This window comes from Ambystoma mexicanum, chromosome 4q (assembly GCF_040938575.1).
Source record: "Ambystoma mexicanum isolate Mex_15411 chromosome 4q, UKY_AmexF1_1, whole genome shotgun sequence".
NCBI classification, from domain to species: Eukaryota; Metazoa; Chordata; class Amphibia; order Caudata; family Ambystomatidae; genus Ambystoma; species Ambystoma mexicanum.
Window position 1 is genome coordinate 488,112,876 of NC_090928.1, and position 20,969 is coordinate 488,133,844.

Here is a 20,969-nt window from a genome sequence, read left to right on the forward strand (position 1 = left end):
TAGGAACAACAGGTTGAGCAGGAAGAGCAGGAAAACCAGCAGGAAGAGGTACAGCAGTGGGAAGAGGAACATACGGAGGTGGCGCAGAGGCACTAGGCCTTCGTTCATTTAATATTTTGTCAATAAACTCATCAGAAATATGAAGATCTTTAGAAGGATAGATTTTCTGAATTCCAAGTGAGAGAGCCCTATCCATATTTTTAGTCGCCTCAGCCTGTTTGTTTTGGTCATATAACAATGCTTTTTCAGCATTCGTTTTTTGACGACGTGCATGTTTCTCTCTTTTATTTTATTTTATTTAATTTTATTTAGTATTTATATTGCACCGGTAGCTCGCAAGCCTCGGGCGCAGATACAAGGACACAGTGGACAGACAGACAGTGACTAGACATGAGGATGGGACGACCATGTAAGTTTACTCTGAACTAGGCATTGACGAAGAAGGTCGTTTATTTGAAAATGTGGGTTTTCACCTGTTTGCGGAAGCAGATGCAGTTAGTTTCCAATCTTATGTGGTCTGGGAGGTTGTTCCAGAGAGAGGCTGCGATAGTCGGGAAGGATCTGCCTAGGCCGCTTTTGATTTTGTATGGTGCCACTGTGATTTTACCAAGGTTGGATGATCTAAGTGTTCTACTAGGAACATATGGGTTAATCCTGGTTTTAAGGTAAGCAGGGGCTTTACCGTGGATACATCTGTGCACGATGGTTAAGGTCTTAAAATGTACCCTGTCCTCGATCTTCAGCCAGTGGAGCTCCCTTCTGGAATTGCTGATGTGCTCTGATCTGCTCTTGAGCTTAACAATTCTAACCGCATTGTTTTGGACAACTTGGTAAGCTTGCAGACACTGCTTGGAGGCACCCAGGACTAGAGCGTTGCCATAGTCAAGGCGTGACATAATAGTTGCTCTTGCTGTGGTTGCGCAGTTTTCCTCTGATATGAAGGGTCTGATGGCTTTTATTAGTCTAAGATGGTATGCACCGTTTTTTTTTTTTATATATTGCATTTGGGCATCTGCCCCAAGTGATGCTTCCAGCATCATCCCGAGAGTTTTAACCTTACATAGAACTGGGATGGGTGTGTCTTTGATCTGGAAGGACTTATAGGAGGAAGGTAATTTAGCTCTAGCTGTAGATGAGCCAAATATCATGAGCTCAGTTTTTTTTTTCCATTGAGGCACACCCAATTGGAGTCCATCCATTTCTCCACGCTGTTGTAGATCGTGGTAAATTGCTCACTGTCTTTCTGATAGTTGCCACTTAGCTCAAACACCAGCTGTGTGTCGTCAGCATAGTTTGTAAAATAGGTGTTGATGTGATCGAGGACAAGGCATAGGTACCTCAGGTAGAGGTTGAATAGCAGTGGTGACATGCTGGCCCCTTGCGGGACTCCACAGAGGATTTCCTTTTCTAAGGAGAACTTGTCCCCCCAATGGGCCCCAGATATCCTATCTTTTAGGAAAGACATTATCCAGCCGATGGCTTTGTTGGAGCAGTTGGTGGTCTTTTTTAGTGCTTTCTGGAGTAGGTTATGGTCGAGGAGGTCAAACACGGCGCTGAGGTCAAGGAGAATGAGGAGACCTGTCCTACCCTTGTCGATAATGCTAAGCATTTTGGTTTGTAGGTTTAGCATGGCAGTCAGTGCTGTGGGTGGGGCGGAAACCCGACTGTTGTATGTGTAGGGAGTTTGAAGCCTCCACGTTTGACTGGAGCTGCATGGTGGCTATCTTATCCATGATTTTAAGGACAAAGTTGCAATTAGTTATAGGTCTAAGCTTATTGGGATCTCGTTGGTCGAGATTGAGTTTCTTAACCAGTGGCGTAACTGTGACCTTTTTGATGGCATTAGGGACATTCTGATCTCTGAAGGAGGCATTGATAATCTTAGTTAATATAGGGGCGAATATGTCAGAGTTGTCCAGTATTATTTTAGGCGGAATGATATTTTCTGCACATGTCGTAGGTTTCATGGATGCAAGTAACTTGGTCATTTCACTGCTGGTAATTTGTGTGAACTTGAAAGTTTCAATATGTGGTAGAACGGTCTCATCAGGCAACGTGATTGTCGTTTTTTTGTTCGTCATGGAGTTTATGATGGAGTCCCTAGCTTTGGATCTTTTATTGAAGAAGGCAATCTGGGTTGCATTGCATTCTTCTTGAGAGGGTCGGAAGGGAGGGGTGATGGCTCTGGGTTTTTCTATGGATTTAAGAATGTTGAATAGTTTGCTGGTGGAGTTAGCGGCTGTAGAGATCTGTTCATTATAGACGTTTTTCTTAGCCTCCGTTATCATGTATTTATATTTTACTTCACTTTCCTCCATTGGGATTTATTGGCAGGTGAGGGTTTTTTTTGCCAAACATTTTCTCTGATTTCTCTACCTTTAAGTTGTTGCAACGCTTCTTTTTTCCAATTCTGCAAAACGTCAAATGCTGCAGGTCCAGCCTTTTTCTTTAACAAGACTGACTCCAAATATTCAATGCAAGGGATCTCAAACCCACTGAAGTTCGGAGGCATGTCTGGTTTGTCTGTGCCAAATATCATTAAATACTATACTTCCAATGCCATACTTACAGTACATAGTACATGCCGGTGACCCCTCCTGTGGTGTGGGACGGCTAAATTCCAACGATTGTCTATCACTGCGGAATAATGCCCTAAAGCAGGTAGACAATTTCCCAGGCATATCTCAAATTCTTGGTGTTACCTGGTCAATAATTGTGTCTGCAGATACAATGCGCCGAAATTCAAATTGTCAGGGTTAAATTAAGAATCGGGTCATGACTCACCTGACCAAACCTAAGGAGGACCGATAAGAATGTTACCTAACTAATCTTACCTTGTGTATGGTGATTTCGGCAAATCTGCCCGCCTCAATAAGTGGACCCTCGTCAAGATGCAGTCTCAGACCACAAGCTAATCGTCCAGGGATCGGGTCGTGCAGCGCTGCTGAGATGTTGCGTCTCATCCAGGGACCCCTTTATGTCACACCGTCCGATCCCGGTCCGATAGCGTGTGTCAACCTTCAACAATCCGGCATCAATCTTGAGGGTCCCTATTCGGGTGCCAACTGTGAAAACAGAAAAAGAATATCGAGGCTGAGTACCCCAAAAGGAAATACACCGAACACAGGTTACAAAGGAACAAAGTACTTTATTCTATACTAAATCCAATTACAAAACGGAGCAAAATCAGATAGCTATCGGCCCTCAGTACAACACAACGAACTCCAGCGTGGTTCAGTGTGTTCAGTGAGAGACGCTGTACATTAAAATGCATTCGCTTTTTATACATTTAGTGGGCGCAATGCCCAGCCCCACTTCGGGTTAATATTCCTTTTAATATATCACCGATCTAGGGTTCGTGCAAGTCTCAAATAACCGCATATAACTGGTTTGCCTTTAATACATGTATCAACAAGCGTATGCAATAGATGTGTATTCTAAAGTTTTCCATGCAGGCCTTCTTAAACATTAATACAATGTAGTTAAACAGATGTTCTTTGTTCAGTATTTGAATACATTGTCTCAACATATGCTTGTGGATTAGTTTTCATTGCATGAGTAATCCTTCTACACATAGGTCAGTGAAGGACAAGGTCTCAGTTCATGACCTCAACAAGTGGCCTGCAGGAAAATTACAAATTAGCTATGTACAGATGTCAAGACGGCCATGTTGTATTCTGCAATGACATCGTCCACCATTTTAGCTCACAGGGTGACTTTTACACAACGAATCCTAAAATGGCGGTTTGACCTAAAATGGCAGCCTACATGGATTTAAGGTCAGGACCTTGCAACACAGATTTCTTTCGCAAGCGACTTTCGAGCAGCTTGGCGTAGGCCAATATTAAATATATTTATTACAATAGGAGGCATGATATACTTTCTATTTTGACACCTTGCTTAGTTACCTGTAATCTTCACTACTCCTAGCCCCACTCCTCTTCATACCAGTACTTGCCTATGAGGCTAGGATCCACATAAGTAAGCAGTGGGACAAGGAAAAGGTATGTGGAGGTCATTCTGTGCACAGAAGCATGATTCTGGGTGTTGGGGCAGGGAGTGGGAGGCAGAGGGGATGTGTGGGGCGGCTGGGGTGGGGTGGACAAGGGATTGTTTGATAAATCATAATGGTCATCCATGTCCAGGCTAAGCAGTCATGATATGTGGTATTAGTGGCTAGAGGGGCATTTTGGTGCAGCCAGTCTAGTAATTTCATAGTTTGGCTTGACTTGTGTTAACTGGGCATCTCTGATAAAGCAGTCCTGCTAAGTGTAATTACCTGGCTAGACTGGCATTTGGGTGCTGCCAGTCTAGCCATTTCTTATGGCAGCATTGTATATTTTTCATGGCTTCTCTGATAAAATAACCATGATAAGTGTTATAGCTTTGACTGGCATTTTGGTGCTACCAGTCTAGGTATGTCTAAATGTGGCCTGGCATGCTTTACTGTAATATGTCATTACATGTCTAGACTGGTCTACATTATGTATCCAATTGGACATGTTTTCATTGTGGCATGGCATTTCTTTTAGCAAAGCATTGTATTAATTAAAGCATTAAAGCTCCTGTGAACTGTTGGTAACTTGCACGTATTGTATTTTTGGATTGGTGTTACTCTATTAAACAATTGCAAACGCCCTGGCCTTTCAGCCAATTGTTCTCAGAAAGTGTGCTGTATAATGCATTAAAAAACATATTTATATCTTTCTCCTAGTGCAGTGTGTGGTGTAGCCCCGCAGCAGCACGTGCGTGCATAATGCGCAAGCATGGTAATCTAGGCCGGACCAGAGTGTGGTGCGACATGATTTGTTGCTGAGTTGGAAAGCGTCCCCTCAGTATGGTTCGCAGGGGGCACCCCACATTTTGTGTTACACCACTGATGCTGTCCCTCTTTACCAAAACTACCTAGACTGGGAGAGTAGAACCTCAAAGGACTCACCCTGTCCTAGAACCCCTGCAATGGGTTGAACAGCATCTAGAGGGTCAGATCAGCCAGGATCCCTGTTCTACCACATTAAACTTGTAAAACTGCAATTTGAACTGTGTTCACTGAACTCAAACCAGAAAAACCCACTGGTGCTGCCCCTTCTGGGTGTATAGCCTTGCCTCGGCACACGTAACAACAAAAATCAAAGGCAGAATATTGATTGGCTGTGCCTGATTTACTTTTATATTTGGGATCACTGTTGGTTTGGAGAAGTAGGGAGGTCAGCCTGAGTTGGTGGTTTACCACTACTCATCATTTTACTCCTTCAGAGCAGAAGTCCTTTCATCACAAAGATAATGTTAAATATGGGCATTTTTCCCCAGAGGGTGACTCCACAAATGTGGTTTACAATAAGGCTGCCTGAAAATAACACAAGGCAATGGCAAAGACTTACGTGCAGGTAGGATTGCATCGCATAAATACCTTAGGCAAGTGGTGAAGAAACACGAACAGCAATGAGAATTCATTACATTTAAACTTTGAGTTGCACAGTACTTGTCCCAAGAATTATCAGAGGACAATATAAAACAACATTTGCATACGGCATGATGATAAGCTTCTTCACCATCATTGCCTGGATTCCCTCGAATATTCTAATGCCTCAATTATGTATCATAGAAAAATTATCATGGGGGGTGTGGCCTGGTGCTCATGGCGTAAGGAGTCAGAAACGCTGAGCTGCGGCGGAGTCGCCATAATCAGATCCTCTAACAGTGTCAGAAAAGCACCATCATCCTAAAGGAAGAGACCTGGGAGTAGCAGAAGCGATACCCAACAGAGCGCTACCAACCTGTTGATAAATCAGAACTGGGGAAGGCAGAAAAACTCGTCTGTGCCAGACTCCCCCCCTCTTCAGAATCCCATACAAAATGGCGGACGCCTCTGTGAGCCTGCGCCGCTGAGCAGAAGAAAACGGACCGTCGCCAGGGCGACAAGGCGCGGAAAGCAGATCTGAGACAGACGCTACACCCCACCGAGGGAGTGAAGGAGCAGAAAGGAAGCAGCGCTAGAAAAAAGAACCGATTGCCCGTACCCTGCCACATCACTGCAGGAAGTGTGAGCCCCATCGGAGACCCAGGTAAGGGAAGCCCAGCAGCCGACAACAGCGAAGAAGCAGACCCATGCCGTGGCAGCAGAGAAACATCCCACAACGACCTTCTAAACCCGGGAAGAACCGAGGTGGGAGACTCCACCAAGCACCACAGCATGAAGGCAAGAGCAGTGGAACAGGGCACGGGACCAGCTAAACTCCCCCCACCACCCGTGAGGCCGCAAGGGCAAAGTGAGCCATAACGTGGGGACCCCACCTGAGACCTGCAAAACTAAGGTGAGCGACGACAACGGGGGCAAAGCGGGACACCAGAGATAGCACCAACAAATAAGAACTGGGTCCAACAGCACGGGGCATCCGAAACTCATATGCCAAAACACAGCAAAGGTGGACGGGGCACCTTAGTATAGACACTGCGATACTGCCAATAAAAGTGCAATACCCTTGCACCTCAGCAACCCTGTGAAACATCACAAACAAGGCTGCCCACACGTTGCCTCCACCAAGCGCCTCGCACACGCAGCAAAAGAGGCTAACACTAGGCGAATTGGAGCTGGCAGATTCCAGCCCATGGTTGCCCCAACCCATAACGCTGGCCCCCACAGCTATAACCCGAACCGAAGACACAACTGAAGCAAGAATCCCTACCACAGTAAATAAAAAGGCAGCAAGAAGGACACCAGAACCGCAACCACTTAAAGCAGCACAAAAGCTTGAACAACAGACGCAGATTGCACCGTGACCCAAAAACTAGGCTCGAACCACAGACACAGAACCGCAGCATCACAATGTCCTCCTCCAGAAGCAAAGGGAAGTCAGCCACCATGGACACCTTGGACACCTTTGTCACAACTAAATCTCACGCCCCAACCCACACACCAATCCCCGAAGTCGAACACCAGAAAACTACGAATGGGGACGACAGAGATACTCAAGTGTTAGAAGCCATAGCCGCGCTGAGTTCATTTATAGACACCAAAATTGACGAAGTGAAGTCCGACATGCAACTCATGCGATAGGACGCTCGTAATCTCACCGAGAGAGTCAGCAATGCAGAAATGGCCCTCCAGGAAACAACAGAAGATACTGTAGACCTGAAGGCCTGAGTGGCTGAACTGGAGAAAAAAAGTTGTCATGCTGGAGGCAAGCTCGGAAGAGGCAGAAGGGTACGCCAGGCGCGGTAACATAAGGATACTCGGAGTACCGGAGGCACAGAAGGGCTGAACCCGACAGCTTACATAGAAACCTTGATACAACAGGAAAATGGAGCAGGACAACTAACACAAGGATTTGCCTTAGAGAGGGCACACAGATCCCTCCAAAAGAGACCACCACCGGGATCATATCCCCGCCTGATAATTGCAAAGATCCTTAATTTCCAAGATAGGGAATTCATTCTAAAGTACTCCAGAGAGGGAGGAGTCATAGAGCGTGATAATTCCAAGATCACCATCTACCCTGACTACACACCCACCGTACAAGGGTGAGAAACTAGTTTTTCCCAATTAAGGCTAGGCTCAGACAACTGAACCTGTAGTACATGTTACTCTACCCATCCAGACTGAAGGTGATTCATAAAGGTCATGCAATATTCCTAGAAACACCAGCTGCTGCCACTATATGGATGGAGCACAACAACCTAGCAGAAGGGAAAGAAGCAACATCCCAAGAAGCTCGGGGCTGCGACCTTAGAGCACAGAAGACCCGCGACCACTTGCCCCCTCTCAACCCCGAACCAAGAGCACCAAACAGAAATGCAAGGAACACCATAAAGACATGAGACAGCAAAACGGATATGGCACTCGCTCGGCCTCCCCAACCGAGCACACAGCACTAACCCACAAACAGATCAGTGCAGGCCCATTGCCGGCATTACCCCACTCACGCTCGAAACCCAGGATGGGACCAGACAGCGCAAGAGCGCCTGTGCACTTCAAAGGAAATGCAGTCGCTAGGCACACCTGTTCCAGTTATGTTTTTTGTTTTGTTTGTCACACTGTCTTCAGGCTTCAAATAACCAGCGGCATAAAGGACCTGAACACTGTAAGACTCAGAGCTAAAAATGAGGGAGGACCAGAGAAGGGAGCCATACACTGGAATCAGCGGCCACCCCGCGGTCCTAATTGGGGCCGAATCACGAGAACCCTCAAGAATCAGTAATGGCAACTCAACTCAAGATCATGACATGAAACGTGAGGGGAATGGGGTCATACCTAAGGAGAAACCGAATCCAATGCTTCCTGCGAAGGAAGAAAGTATCGATCGCAATGCTCCAAGAGACCCACCTCACGGCAGAAGCCACAGCTAAACTGACTGAATACTGGGGGGGGGCAAAAGTGTGGCACGCCCTACTCCAAATATGCACGAGGAGTATTTACATGGGTGAGTCCAGGAACACCATTCCAATTACTGGGAATGGAAGCAGACAAGGAGGGTAGGTACTTAATAATGTGGGGAATAATTGAACACACTAAAATATGCTTAGTGAATTCCTACTTCTCCCACCATGGCATACCCACGCACCTCAAGCAACTATGCACCAAAATATCACACCACAGAGATGGAACTTTCATAATTGGGGGACTTCAAATGCGTTAACAATGGAGCCGTCGACAGGTCTGACCCACCACTGCAACTGCAAAATACAACATTACAGGCACTGAACACCACAACAGAACAACTAGGCCTGGTCGATAGCTGGAGAGAACTGAACCCCATGGAAAGATGCTATTCGTACTACTCACCCCCCCACAACCTACATACCAGAATAGATTATTTGTTCATCGACAGAGAGCAGTTGACGCAAGCAGAATCCGCATCCTACCTGGGCAGATCGATCTCAGACCACTCTCCCTTACTCATGCAATGGAAGATCAGAGGCCCCAGACCTCCGATCGCGATGTGGCGAATGCCCACAGCAGCACTTACCGACCAAGCCTTCAGAGAAAGCCTTGGAAACAAACTAGAAGAATACGTAAGCATAAACACAGGCACTGTGGACAGCTGAAGCACACTATGGGAAGCCATGAAAGTGGTGACACGAGGGGAAACAATAGCGGGCACAGGGGGTGTCCGGAAACAACTGAAAAGAGAACTAGAGGACAAAGAGGATATAAAACAACTGGAAACTAACACCCAAAACACCCAAGTAGACAAGAAAAAACTAAAGGAAATTAGAAACAATTGTCAACTGGTGTGGGGAATCCGACTTCACGACACACACCACACAGCGCACAAAGAAGCCGACAAACCAGGCAGGCTACTGGCCTGGCTGTGCAAAAGAGAACACCCAAAACACCTGCCGACCGAGATCAAAGACAAACACGGGGTAACACACAGAACACAATCAGCCATCAACGACACCTTCACTGAGTTCTATACCGAGCTATACGCCCACGATGCACAAGTACCGAAAGAGGACATCAAGATTATCTTAGAAGAAATTGGACTCCCTAAACTAACCAGAGAACAGAGAGAGGCCTTGGAGGAAGAGATCACCGCAGAAGACGTAACAGAAGCAATCAGGTCACTTGCCACATTCAAGAACCCGGGGAGCCATGACCTCCCGCCAGAGTTCTACAAAGATTATGAAACAACCTTAATCCCGATACTACACGAAGTATATTCCCTACCAGGAAGCATGAAAGAAACGGTTATAATCTCAATGCTCAAACCAGATAAACCCGCAAATAACTGCGACTCCTACCGCCCACTGGCGATGTTAAATTATGACAGCAAGAGTCTTACCACCATATTAGCCAAAAGACTGGCTGGGGTGGTGGGGTCCCTAATCCACGAAGATCAGAATGGATTTGTTCTGAGCCGCAAAACCACAGCTAATCCAAGGAGACTCCAACACATCATGGCACAAACCCTAGAAAGCGGGGAGGACATGGCAGTACTATCGCTGGATGCCATTAAGGCATTTAACTCTATATTTTGGGAGTTGCTAATCGAGGTCCTGCGGGAATTTGGCATTGGAGAAAAGCTGGTGAGATGGGTCAAAGTAATATATAACACCCCCGTGGCAAGAGTGAAGACTGGGGGCATGGTGCCAAAGGCCTGGACCACACCGAGAGGCAACAGGCAAGGTTGTCCACTATCACTGATGTTATACATCCTGGGGCTGGAGCTGATAGCCATCTAATTTAGAAAACAGTTCTTCGACGCAGGGATATTGTTGGGTGTTCTGACCCACGTTTGGCCTATTATGCTACATCATTTGGTGCTGTGGGCTTAGGAAATCCAAGATGGCCGAAAAAGCCCACATGTGCGCCAGAATCTATGAAAACCGCGCAGTTTGTGAGTACCCCAAAATGTTCGCCTGACTTGCCACCCCCCCGGTGCAGGTGTGCTGGGTCAGAAGAGCCATGAGTGAAATGGGGTGCCAAAGAGAAAAACAGCAGTGCCTGTTCGCTAGAAAGCACTTTAAAAATCACCCTTTGTTTCTCTGAAGGCAAGCTCAGAATGCCCATTTCAAACATTGCAGAATATCCAACAATCTCACTGAACACCAGCAGACATTTGACAGAATAAAGTCTTGTGGGCATACAAAATCTGGAAAGAGGATGAGCCTAAAATAATGTTCATAGCAAAACTGGCTGAGCTGTGGATTTCAGCAGTTTAAGTAAATTTGGACTGAAAGACACTAAAAATCTAAATGTTTAAAAGAAATGAGTGATCTACTTTTGAGTGTCACATAGGTTGCAATTGTTTAAATGTCAAAGTTTTAAACTTAGAATCAGCATTCTAGCTGCATGCGTAAAAATTGGAAGTTTGATTTGGACAGGAAAACTGGCAGCCAAAGAGACATTTAGCTGAGGCCTGGCTTAAAAAGAGAGGGAATTTTGCCCAACAGCTACCCCCGACAAGAGTTGAGACTTGCACAACAGCTGTGTTCCCAGGCCTAGCTGCCTTTTGCTGTTCCCACCAAAAGGGATATGACACTTCTCTGATTGAATTACCTGGGCTCTGCAGGAAATTGAACAAAGCCCTGTCCTGACTCAGGCAAATGTTTTATTGGGGGAGGGGGGTCGTAAAATGGGCTTCCTCCAGGAAAGAAAGGGGAGGAGCACTGCCTCTGAGACAAGCTGGCTTGGCAGAACTGGAAAAACCAGAAATTCAACCTTGTGCTGGGGGGAAACCACACCCCTTTGGGGCCAGAACATAAATCTGAAAAGATGGATCATTCATAGAGCGGACTTGTGAAAATTTTATAAGTGATATCATTATTCTTGTGATTTTTCTGTGCACATTTGAAGACGTGTTAGGACCCGGTGGTATGTTCAGGGGGGTTTTTAGCGGAAAAGAGGATATTACTCTAAATGTATGTATGTTAAAGAGCTGACACTCCACCACTTAATGCCCACATGCTTTGCGAACATTTGTGTAAATGCGGGGACAAATCCAATGTTGCCATTTTTGAACCCAAGCTCCTAGAAACGACAGAATTGGAACAGGGGCTACCATCAGTAAATGCATGATGTGTGTATGCAATGCCAAACAACTGTCTATCGGGGAAGTATGTATTTGGATCAGATGTAGATTGTGTGTAAAGTTGACAGGGGTGGGTTCTCTGTATCATAAACAGACCTCATCATGATGACACTTCATTTCATTCCGCCAATCAAGGGGAAGAGGAGGAAGTGGCCAATGACAAGTGGAGAGGGGTAGGGCCTAGAATGCTAGCCTCTCCACCCACTTTCAAAACACATAAAAGCAGACAGTCAGGACAGATAGAGACATTCGATTCCACCTGCTGCGGGACGCTCTGCCGGGAAAATCCATACTTTACCTCCATCAACCTCCAGAGAGCCAACATAGAGACTTCAATCTATCCACCTTCAGAGACCAAGACTTTACTTCAGAATTTGTAGCAGAGAGGTCAACTACAAGCTAAATCCCTCTTTAGCAGGCCTCAAATCATTGCCACTATTCACAGCCAGGCGAGCTGTTTGAATTCTTTGCAAGAACTCTTGCCATTTGCCAGAGAGCAGTGTTGTATCCAGAGAGAGACCAGCTGAACCGGAGACCGCTGTATCCAGAACCACAGACCTGATCAGAACCAGAGACCCAGACCAGACCAGCAGAGTAGAGCTGACCCAGATGCTGTGCGCAGAAACCGTCCGTGGCGAGTGAAGAAAACCTGTTCACCAGATCCGTGGCGAGGCCCATTCCTTTTAAAATTATATTGTGAGTACCTAGCAGAACTGTGCAGAACCAATCTCTTAGTTAAAATATTATAATTCAATCTATTTTAATCTAACCAGAATTGCCTCCTAACTGTCACCTGTCATTTGCAAAGCTGTCACTTGTCATTTTCTAGCTGCAAGCTGTAACCTGTCGCTTTGAACTTTTAAAATTTCAAATCCGAAAAACTACCTTTATTTAATCGTCCGTATCTCTGGAACCGTTTGGGCTAAGAACTTGGTTTAACTTTCCTCTGAAAGCTTAGAATCTAATCATACCTTTGCCGTAATCACGATTCTCGCACTCGCGAATTTTACCGCGATTTGCAATTTGGTTAAAAATCCAGCCACGTGTGAAAACAGCAGCTTCATTGCTTTCCTTTGCCAAAAATTCGTTTAACCTGCTAGTTACTCCTAGATCCTTGCTAAAGTGAGCCTGAACTCATCCCAAGTATATTTCACTCACCCTGAACCTCCTAAAGGGAATTAAAATCATTTTCAGCATATTTCTCACTGCATTGTCACCATATTCAAAGCATTTTGCCTGTGTTTCAAAACTCCTATATGTTGTATAAGCTGCTGGGGGGAATTGAACTGAATTCTATTTGATTGCATTCCTAAGAAATGTGTCATCTTCATCTCCTTACAATGCATAAAAGGGGGGGTGAATTGTCCAAGAAAGTGATTACATTGTCTTTTGCTGAAATCCTATTAAGTTATTTTCTGTACTATATTTCATTCCACATTGCATCCATTTGAAACCATAAAAGTATTGTTGCTATCATATCCATCCTATAACCACTCATCATTGATTATACAGAAGTGTGCTAGTGCCGGACTATCCATTATTGATTACTGCTCAGATTAAGTGTGATATTCAATTATTAATTTATTATAAAGTGTGATATATATATATTGTTTAAATGATCAAATAAACCGTTTAAACTTGCAAAACAGAACTACTTTGTGGCTCAGTGGGGTCAGGGGGATTCCAAGAGAGGGGTGTTATATAGGGGTAGTCATCCAGAATGCATGAACTGGACGTAAAGATATATCAATAAGGGTTTCCATTCAGTATCCCAGACTAGGCATTGACTTAGCTGTAGTGTTGAATTGAATCCTCTTACAAATTGGGGGATCGAGCCGGACGTTTGGGTTAGATCTATCACTTGTGCAGATTAATACAGTGTGCCAGCTGACCAGATACACATATCCGGTCGGATCACGTCGCTGTGTTACGCTGTAAAGCACTCCTCAAAGGAACGCTCTAAGGAAAAGGTCTGTTTTGAAAAAATAAAATATAAACTTCTGTAAGTCAGGAAGGAACTCAAATTCCAGAATGACGACCTTGGTAGATATGAAAATAGCCAGAGAACACTTCTTACATAAGCTATTTGTGAGAGGTGAGTGGAATCATCAGGACCAAACGGTCTGGTTGCAGGCAATCGCGCAACAGGTCACTGAAACAGGGTCAGATATATGGGGAGATCAGGGTCCCCTACATGTGGCCCTGAGTGAACTATACATGGCCCCGAAGGCCAAGGATGAGCACCACAAGATTGCCAGGGTAGCGGCATATTTATATTTACATATGGGAGCCATGCAGGACAAATGTGCTGAAAGCCAAGATCTGGCGAGTAGGCAACTGCTGGCACTACAGAAGGCCCAATCTGATCTGGACTCTTCTGAGCAGAGGCTGCTCAGGAGCCAGGAGTCAGAAAATGACAGCAGACGGTACATCACTAAAATAAAGGAGGATATGGATGTGCTGCAACAGGAAAAGGCGGACCAGGATACCAGATTTCTGGCCTTGCAGAAGGAGCACCAAGAAGGTTTGGACTCCCTACTGCAGAGCAAGAAAAAGCTGGAGCAACAGTTAGACTTCAATAGGGCATGTGCTGAGCGGGTAGTCACCCTGCAAAGCCACCTAGATAGGGAGAAGGCAGAGAGCAATAAACTGATTTTGAAAGACCTGGCTACCCAGGCAGAGTTTGACCAGGAGCGCCAGAAAACTGGTGCCTTCCAAAGGCAAAGGGACGACCTGGCGGCACAGATGCAGGCTCTTAGTCAGGAAAGGGATACCTTAGGCCAGGACGTCTGCCACTTAAAAAGGAAAATGGAAGAAAATCACCTGGCCCTCCAGGGACTGGGTGACCTCCAAAAAGAACACCAGGACTTGCTAGAGCACACCAGGAGGGTGGAGGAGGCTCTGGCAAGACAGGAGCAGGCCAGTAGGGATGGGACTCAGGAGGTAACCCTCCTGCAGCAAAGACTGGCCCAGTGCTCCAGGACCAATCAGGAAACGCAGAGAGAGAATGAGGCTCTCTGCCAGCACAATGATAGGCTCCAACAACAGGTAGCAATGCAGGAGAGACTGATAGAGTCTAGTAAGGCCTTAACTGAGGAACTGAAGGCGCAGGCTCTTGCATTGCAACAGGAAGCAGGGGCGGATAGAGACCAGGTTCGCTGGGAAAGGGATACTCATGAGCATAACCTCAGGAGCCCTAGTACCAGAGGCCTTTATCTCTCTAAGTCCCTGGACTCTGCCACCCCCATGTCCCCTGGCGCACATGAGCACCGGGCCACAAGGATGGCAGATTACTATCCAGCCAGAAGCATGGGGCTCATAGGCCAGTACCTCCCAGGAATGGATGGGCGGGCATCCGGGTATGGGCACCTAAGCACAGTGCAATTTAGTGGGGAACCCCAGGAGAATAGGCCCATTAAGGGCATCCTGAAAACTTCTGCCCAGTTAGGTCAGTGGGGGGGGGTACCCATCAAAACCTGGCAGCAAGGAGGAATCTGAAGACTCCTCTGAACGGCGCAGGACACAGGAGACCAGGTCCCCACATTCTGCCAGCCAATCCCAGGCTCGCAGAATCCGGGAAAACCTGGAAGATCAGACAGGAACCTCTGGGAAAAGTGCCTCTGAGTCAGAGGATGAATGGACCAGGATTACCCGAACCAAAAAGGCCAATAAGGCAAAAAGGGCCTTGCTTAAGGACCCATTGAAGCAAATAAAGACAATAAGGAGTGTCATCACGCCTTATCACAAGAACGCCAAGTATTCTGTTTGGGAACACTTGGAGCTTTACGAACAAATGATGGAGACTTTCCATTTGAAGGACAGCCAAAGCTTTATTCAATATGTAAAGTGGACCTTCGCACCAGAATACTCCAGTTTCTTTGTGGGGCTGGAGGACCAAAATCATTTAAGATGGTCCACCTATAAGGCGGCCATCTTGAAACATTTTTCTGTTCACAGAAATCCTCAAGAGGCTTGCAAGGCAGCCTACAATTTGCAATGTGGGGAGGATTAGGCCCCACAAGAATTTGTGCAGGAGTTGAAGCGTGCTTTTGCACAGACTACGAAAAGGGTGCGCACAGACAGCAATGAGTTTGTCAATACTTTTTTCCATGCTCTGCCCAAATATATAATGATCCAGCTCGTGAGAGATTTTCATGAGAAAAGATCTTTAGACTGGGTCATTGAACAGGCTACCCGGATCTATGAGGTGCAGAAGCCCATAGAAAATAAAAGCAATACCCAGAAAAATCCCAAAACCAACAGCACCCCTGCTGCTGCCAAGGTGGCAGAGGTAAAGGTCACCCCCGTTTTGGATTTGGAGATGGGGGGCCTAAAAACCTACCTGCACTTAATAATGTTAGGCCCAGAAGGTCCTCGGGCCAGTCACAGACAGGGAGTGAAAGAGGTAGTCCCACAAATGGGGTCCCTCGCTCTCCTGACTATGTAAGTCCCCGTTACAAGGGAAACAGACCAATCCTGGGTTATGTGTGGACTCCTCCAGCCCAAGAGGGGGGATCCGGCCAAGCACCTAACCCAGGGAACTTCCCTCCCAACTTCCCACAGGAGGGCAGAAATTCTCCAAATCCTGGGCAGAACTTTTTCCCCAAGTATCCACCCAATTTCCAGCCCCAAAATCATCCATCCTTCTTTCCCAATTCCTTGAGCCCAGACAACCTAATCCGGGAGAGGGGAGGCCAAGGGTGGAGGGGTACCAAAATCTTCCCAACCAGGGGTACGACCAGAGAAGGGATAGCTACCCTTCCCGGGATCAGCCCAGGGGAGAAAATAGAGCCCCGTATCAGCCTGAGCGCGTTTCCCAGTTAGAGCGCCAGGTCCAAAATATGGCACGGGATCTGGGTCACATACTGAGGGCTCAACAGAACCCTCAGATGAGCATGCCACCACAGAATGCCCCAAACTCTGGACCTGGTGCTCCAGAACAATGACAGGGGCAGCACCCCGATAACACACCGGTTCCCAGGGAGGAGGCACAAGGGGAAGGGGGGTGTAAAGCCTTGGAGGAAGCTTCCTTCTCAACTTGTAAACAGCCCCTGGAAAACCAGGAACCGGAAACAAAATCTCCTGCCCCTGAAAGCCCGCCTCCCAAGGAGCAGAGGGGGGGTAGGAGAAACAAAGGACCCAAACAGACCCACTTTGTGGAGGAGGTACAGGTCTTCCAATTTGAGGTAGAGGGATCCTCAGAGGATCCTGGGGAAAGGACCTTCTCCTTCAGAGATGGGGGAACTCCTCCCAAGGAAAAATGGGTCCCAAGGGATGCCAATTCAGACTGGGGAGATATGGAGACTGAGCTACCGCCGCCCATCATCTCATCCCAGAACCCACAATACTGAAATCCCCTGGTTCAAATCCATCCTGGTGACTGCCTCCAAAAAGGGGGGGGCGGCCCAGAACCGGAACCAGGGGAACCCACAATGGCTCTGATCTCCAGTTGCCAAATTTTTCTTTCAGATTCCCAAGGCTCTCCACAGAATTCTGCCCAAAGTTCTTCTCTTGCAATGTCCAAAACCAGAAAGTTAGCCCACCAGTTGTCCAAAAATGTGCATTATCTGTGCCCCCTTGAGGAGAAGGAGGGAAGATACTATGCCCCAGTACAAGTACAGGGGCAGGGTACAAGTTTGGCACTGGTGGACACTGGATCCCAAGCTACCCTTCTGTCCAAAAGGGCCTTTGAGGAACTAAACGCAGGAAGGGGGGAGAATTACCGAATTCCTCTCACCTCTCTTCCTGGACAACTGCAGAACTTTGACGGGAAGCAAATTCCCGTTGAGGGGACTGCAGACATTAAAATTGGGCGACACAAGGTGAAACACCCGGTCATAGTAGGGACTACAGAGGGCACCCCTTGTTTACTAGGGAATGACCTCCTGAGAAGGTTGTCACCCCTAATAGATTGTGTAAACAAGGTCCTCTGGACCCAGACTAGCCGACCAATAAAATTAAAACAGAGTGTCAACCATGTTAGTTTAAACGGCACCTGCCACATAGTTGAACAAAAATCTGACCAAGTAGAATTTCACTTCCAGAACAACCAAATTCCAGACGTGACAGTAATAGCAGTAGGACAACAGACTGGTGATGGGGGGTCCTCTCTATTTCTGAAAATCAACCTTCCTTCCAGTTTAAGGTGGTATTCCACACTGGAAGGAAACACCCTGAAATTCTTTACTAATCCACAATCAGAAACTCTCACTCCTATAGTCCAGAAAGAGGTGAAATCAGCTCAGAGCCTGGCTGATATTCAGCAAATTGGAGAGCAGTTGTTCATCCCTGCTCAGTTAAATGATGGGAAGGACTCTGTTCTCGCTCGAGTGTGCGTGAACAATGGTAAGAGCTTCATCAGCGAAGCCATGTTCCGCCAACTCCCAAAAGATCCAGCCATTCCCACATTCAAACTGATAGACAAATGGGAAATGGACCTGGAAGCACCCAATTCCAAACATCTCCTGCCAAGCAGGTGTATGCTCAAAATCTCCATTGGCAACAAGAGCATAGTCCACAATTGTTGGGTCGTGCGAGACGTCACTGCCGCTTTTTACTTAGGCAGTGACATTCTCAATCGCTTTGCCATTAGTTTGGACCTAATAAACTTCAAAGCTTGGTCCCGATTAGCGGATAATCCCATGGGCTTTAATGATCCAGAAAAAGCATTTAAGTCAGCTCAATTGCTACCTTATGCAGTTGAAATTCAGATCAAAGAGGAAGTCACCATCCCAGAAAGGACCCGACAATTCTCCCTGGAAGTGAAAGCTAAAAGAGGACAACATTTGAAAAACCCTTATGCTTACATACATCTAAACGCTTCTGTCCAACAGCAAGGGTTGGGGGTAAACCCAACTCCATTAGTCAACATAGAACATAACATCATTCTAATAGAGGTGGATAACAGCGACTTAAAGAGTATTACTCTAGCCGCAGGCACCACTATTGGAATGGAGGTTGATGACCGACATTTTTCCATCGATTTAGGAAATGAACTGTTAAGACCAATCCCCAAGGACTGTTTTGACAGTGACAGTGATGACAATACAACACAAGACAGGATTTTTACCCGGCAAGGGGGGAACTTCCTGGTGTACACTTCCTGCCCCTATAGTAAGGAAGATGTGACTTGTGACTTCAGGAGGGATGAGGTGATTTTCCAGGTCCATGAGGGTTGCCTTTCCCACCTGAGGCCTCCAGTCCAAATCAGCACTCTGACCAGAGACTTCTCCACCCAGCTGGAGGAGGCCGCTGAGATAGCCAAACCAGAAGTCGTTCCAGGCTTCAGGCAGATGGTGGAAGAGAGAGTTAACCTAGCTGATGCCTGTGTGACTCTGGAGCAGAAGCAAAAGTTGAAACAAGTTTTCTTGGATTTCCAAGATCTCTTTGCGGTAGACTCATATGACTGTGGCCGCACTAACATCCACACAACAACAATCCCCACGGACCCTGGAATGACTCCAGTGTTTGTGAAGCAATATCGTTTGCCTCTCGCATCCATGGAGTCCCTTACTGAAATAATTAAGAACCTTGAGTCCCGGGGAATAATCCGTCCAGTCCACAGCACTTTCAATAATCCGGTGCTGGGAATATTGAAGCCAAATGGCCAGTGGAGACTCTGTGCCGACCTCAGGGAGCTCAACAAACGGGTCCATACTTCCCGATGGCCTCTGCCCTACATTGACCAAGGGCTGGCCCAGATCCAGGGGTCACAAGTATTCACTGCAATAGACCTGACCAATGGATACTGGACTGTGCCTGTCAGTAGGGAGGACCAATACAAGCTGGCTTTTACCTTTGGGGGCCAGCAGTACACATAGACCCGGACTCCCTTCGGATACCTCAACTCACGGCAATGAATTCAACATTTTCCTACACAAGGCCATGCCCGACCTGGGTGCAAGGGGTAACCTGGCTTATGTAGATGATGTCCTCATCAAAAGTTCATCTGTGGAGGAACACATAGCAGAGATCCGTTATGTTCTGACCCAGTTGAGGGCCGCCGGAGCAAAATCTATACTTTCAGAAAGCACAGTGGTGTAGAACCCGTGTTAATTTCTTGGGGCATGAGATTACTCCTCAGGGTCTCTGTCCCCAGGAAAAGAAAGCGGAAGCACTTCAGAAACTGAAAGACCCCACAACTCTGCGGGAACTAAGGAGCCTCCTTGGACTGACTAATTACAGCAGAAAGTTCATTGAGGGCTACGCAGAGATCACCAGACCCCTGATTCATCTCCTGAAGGGGGGGTCAAGTGGGAATGGGGTCCAGGACAAGCCGAGGCAGTAAGACAACTCAAAAGAAGCCTCTCACAAGCGCCCTGCCTAGCTTACCCTGTCAGAAACAAGGAGTTCTTCCTGGAGACGGGGTTCTCTAATAAGTGCTTGACGGCAGTATTATACCAAAAGCATGACAAGGTCAATAAAGTAATCTCCTATGCGAGCAAAACTTTATCCTCTGTGGAGGAAAAATTCAACGATTGTGAGAAGGCACTCCTGGCAACGGTGTGGGCATTGAAGAATTACCGCCCGTTTATCCAGGGGGAACACATCATAGTGGAGACTCCACACCAGCCTCTGCAATATCTCCAAAGTGATAGAATCCGGGCCGGAAATGTGAGTAATTCCCGAATTACTTCCTGGATTCTGTCAATGCAAGGCTTTCCTGTGGAGGTCAGATATGGCCAAAACAAGAAGAGTCCACTCGCGCAAGGTCTGGCTGACTTGCATAATTGTGCCAGAGAAAACTGTCTCGAGGAAGAAAGTCTAAAAATCAAGGACAACACGGAGGCATACCTTAATTCCCCACACAAAATCTTTGAAGAGGACAAGTGTGAGGGAATGCCCACTGTCTATGTGGATGGATGCTCTTACCATGTTGACAACAACGGGGAGAAAGAACTGGTGGCCGGCGTAGGGAATGCATGGGTGAATGAGTCCCCAGAACCCTCCGCTGGATACAAAATTGGTCCCCGAAGTAGTCAGGTGGCAGAATTGATGGCTGTGCATCAGGCCATCCTCACTGCTGTCCAGCATCAACTCCACGAACTGGTCATAATCACAGATTCGGATTATGTACGGAACGGGTTCGTGGAACACCTGGTTAATTGGAAAACCAGAGGCATGTTATGTACTAACAACAAACCCTTGAAACATGGGAAGTTGATCCAAAACATTGATGATCTGGTCACATCGAATGGGATGACCATCTACTGGAAAAAGATCAAGGGTCATTCCAAAGTAGAGGGACCAGACAAAACTGGAAATGACTTAGCTGATCAGCTGGCCAAAACCGGGGCCATCCAAGGGGATCTAATTGAGATAGCGTCCCTGTTGGGGGAAATCCAGGTCACTGCTATCACTAGGTCCCAGACAAATGCTCACAATGATATTTCAACTGCCCAATGGAGCAAGGAGACCCCTGATGCTGATTTGATT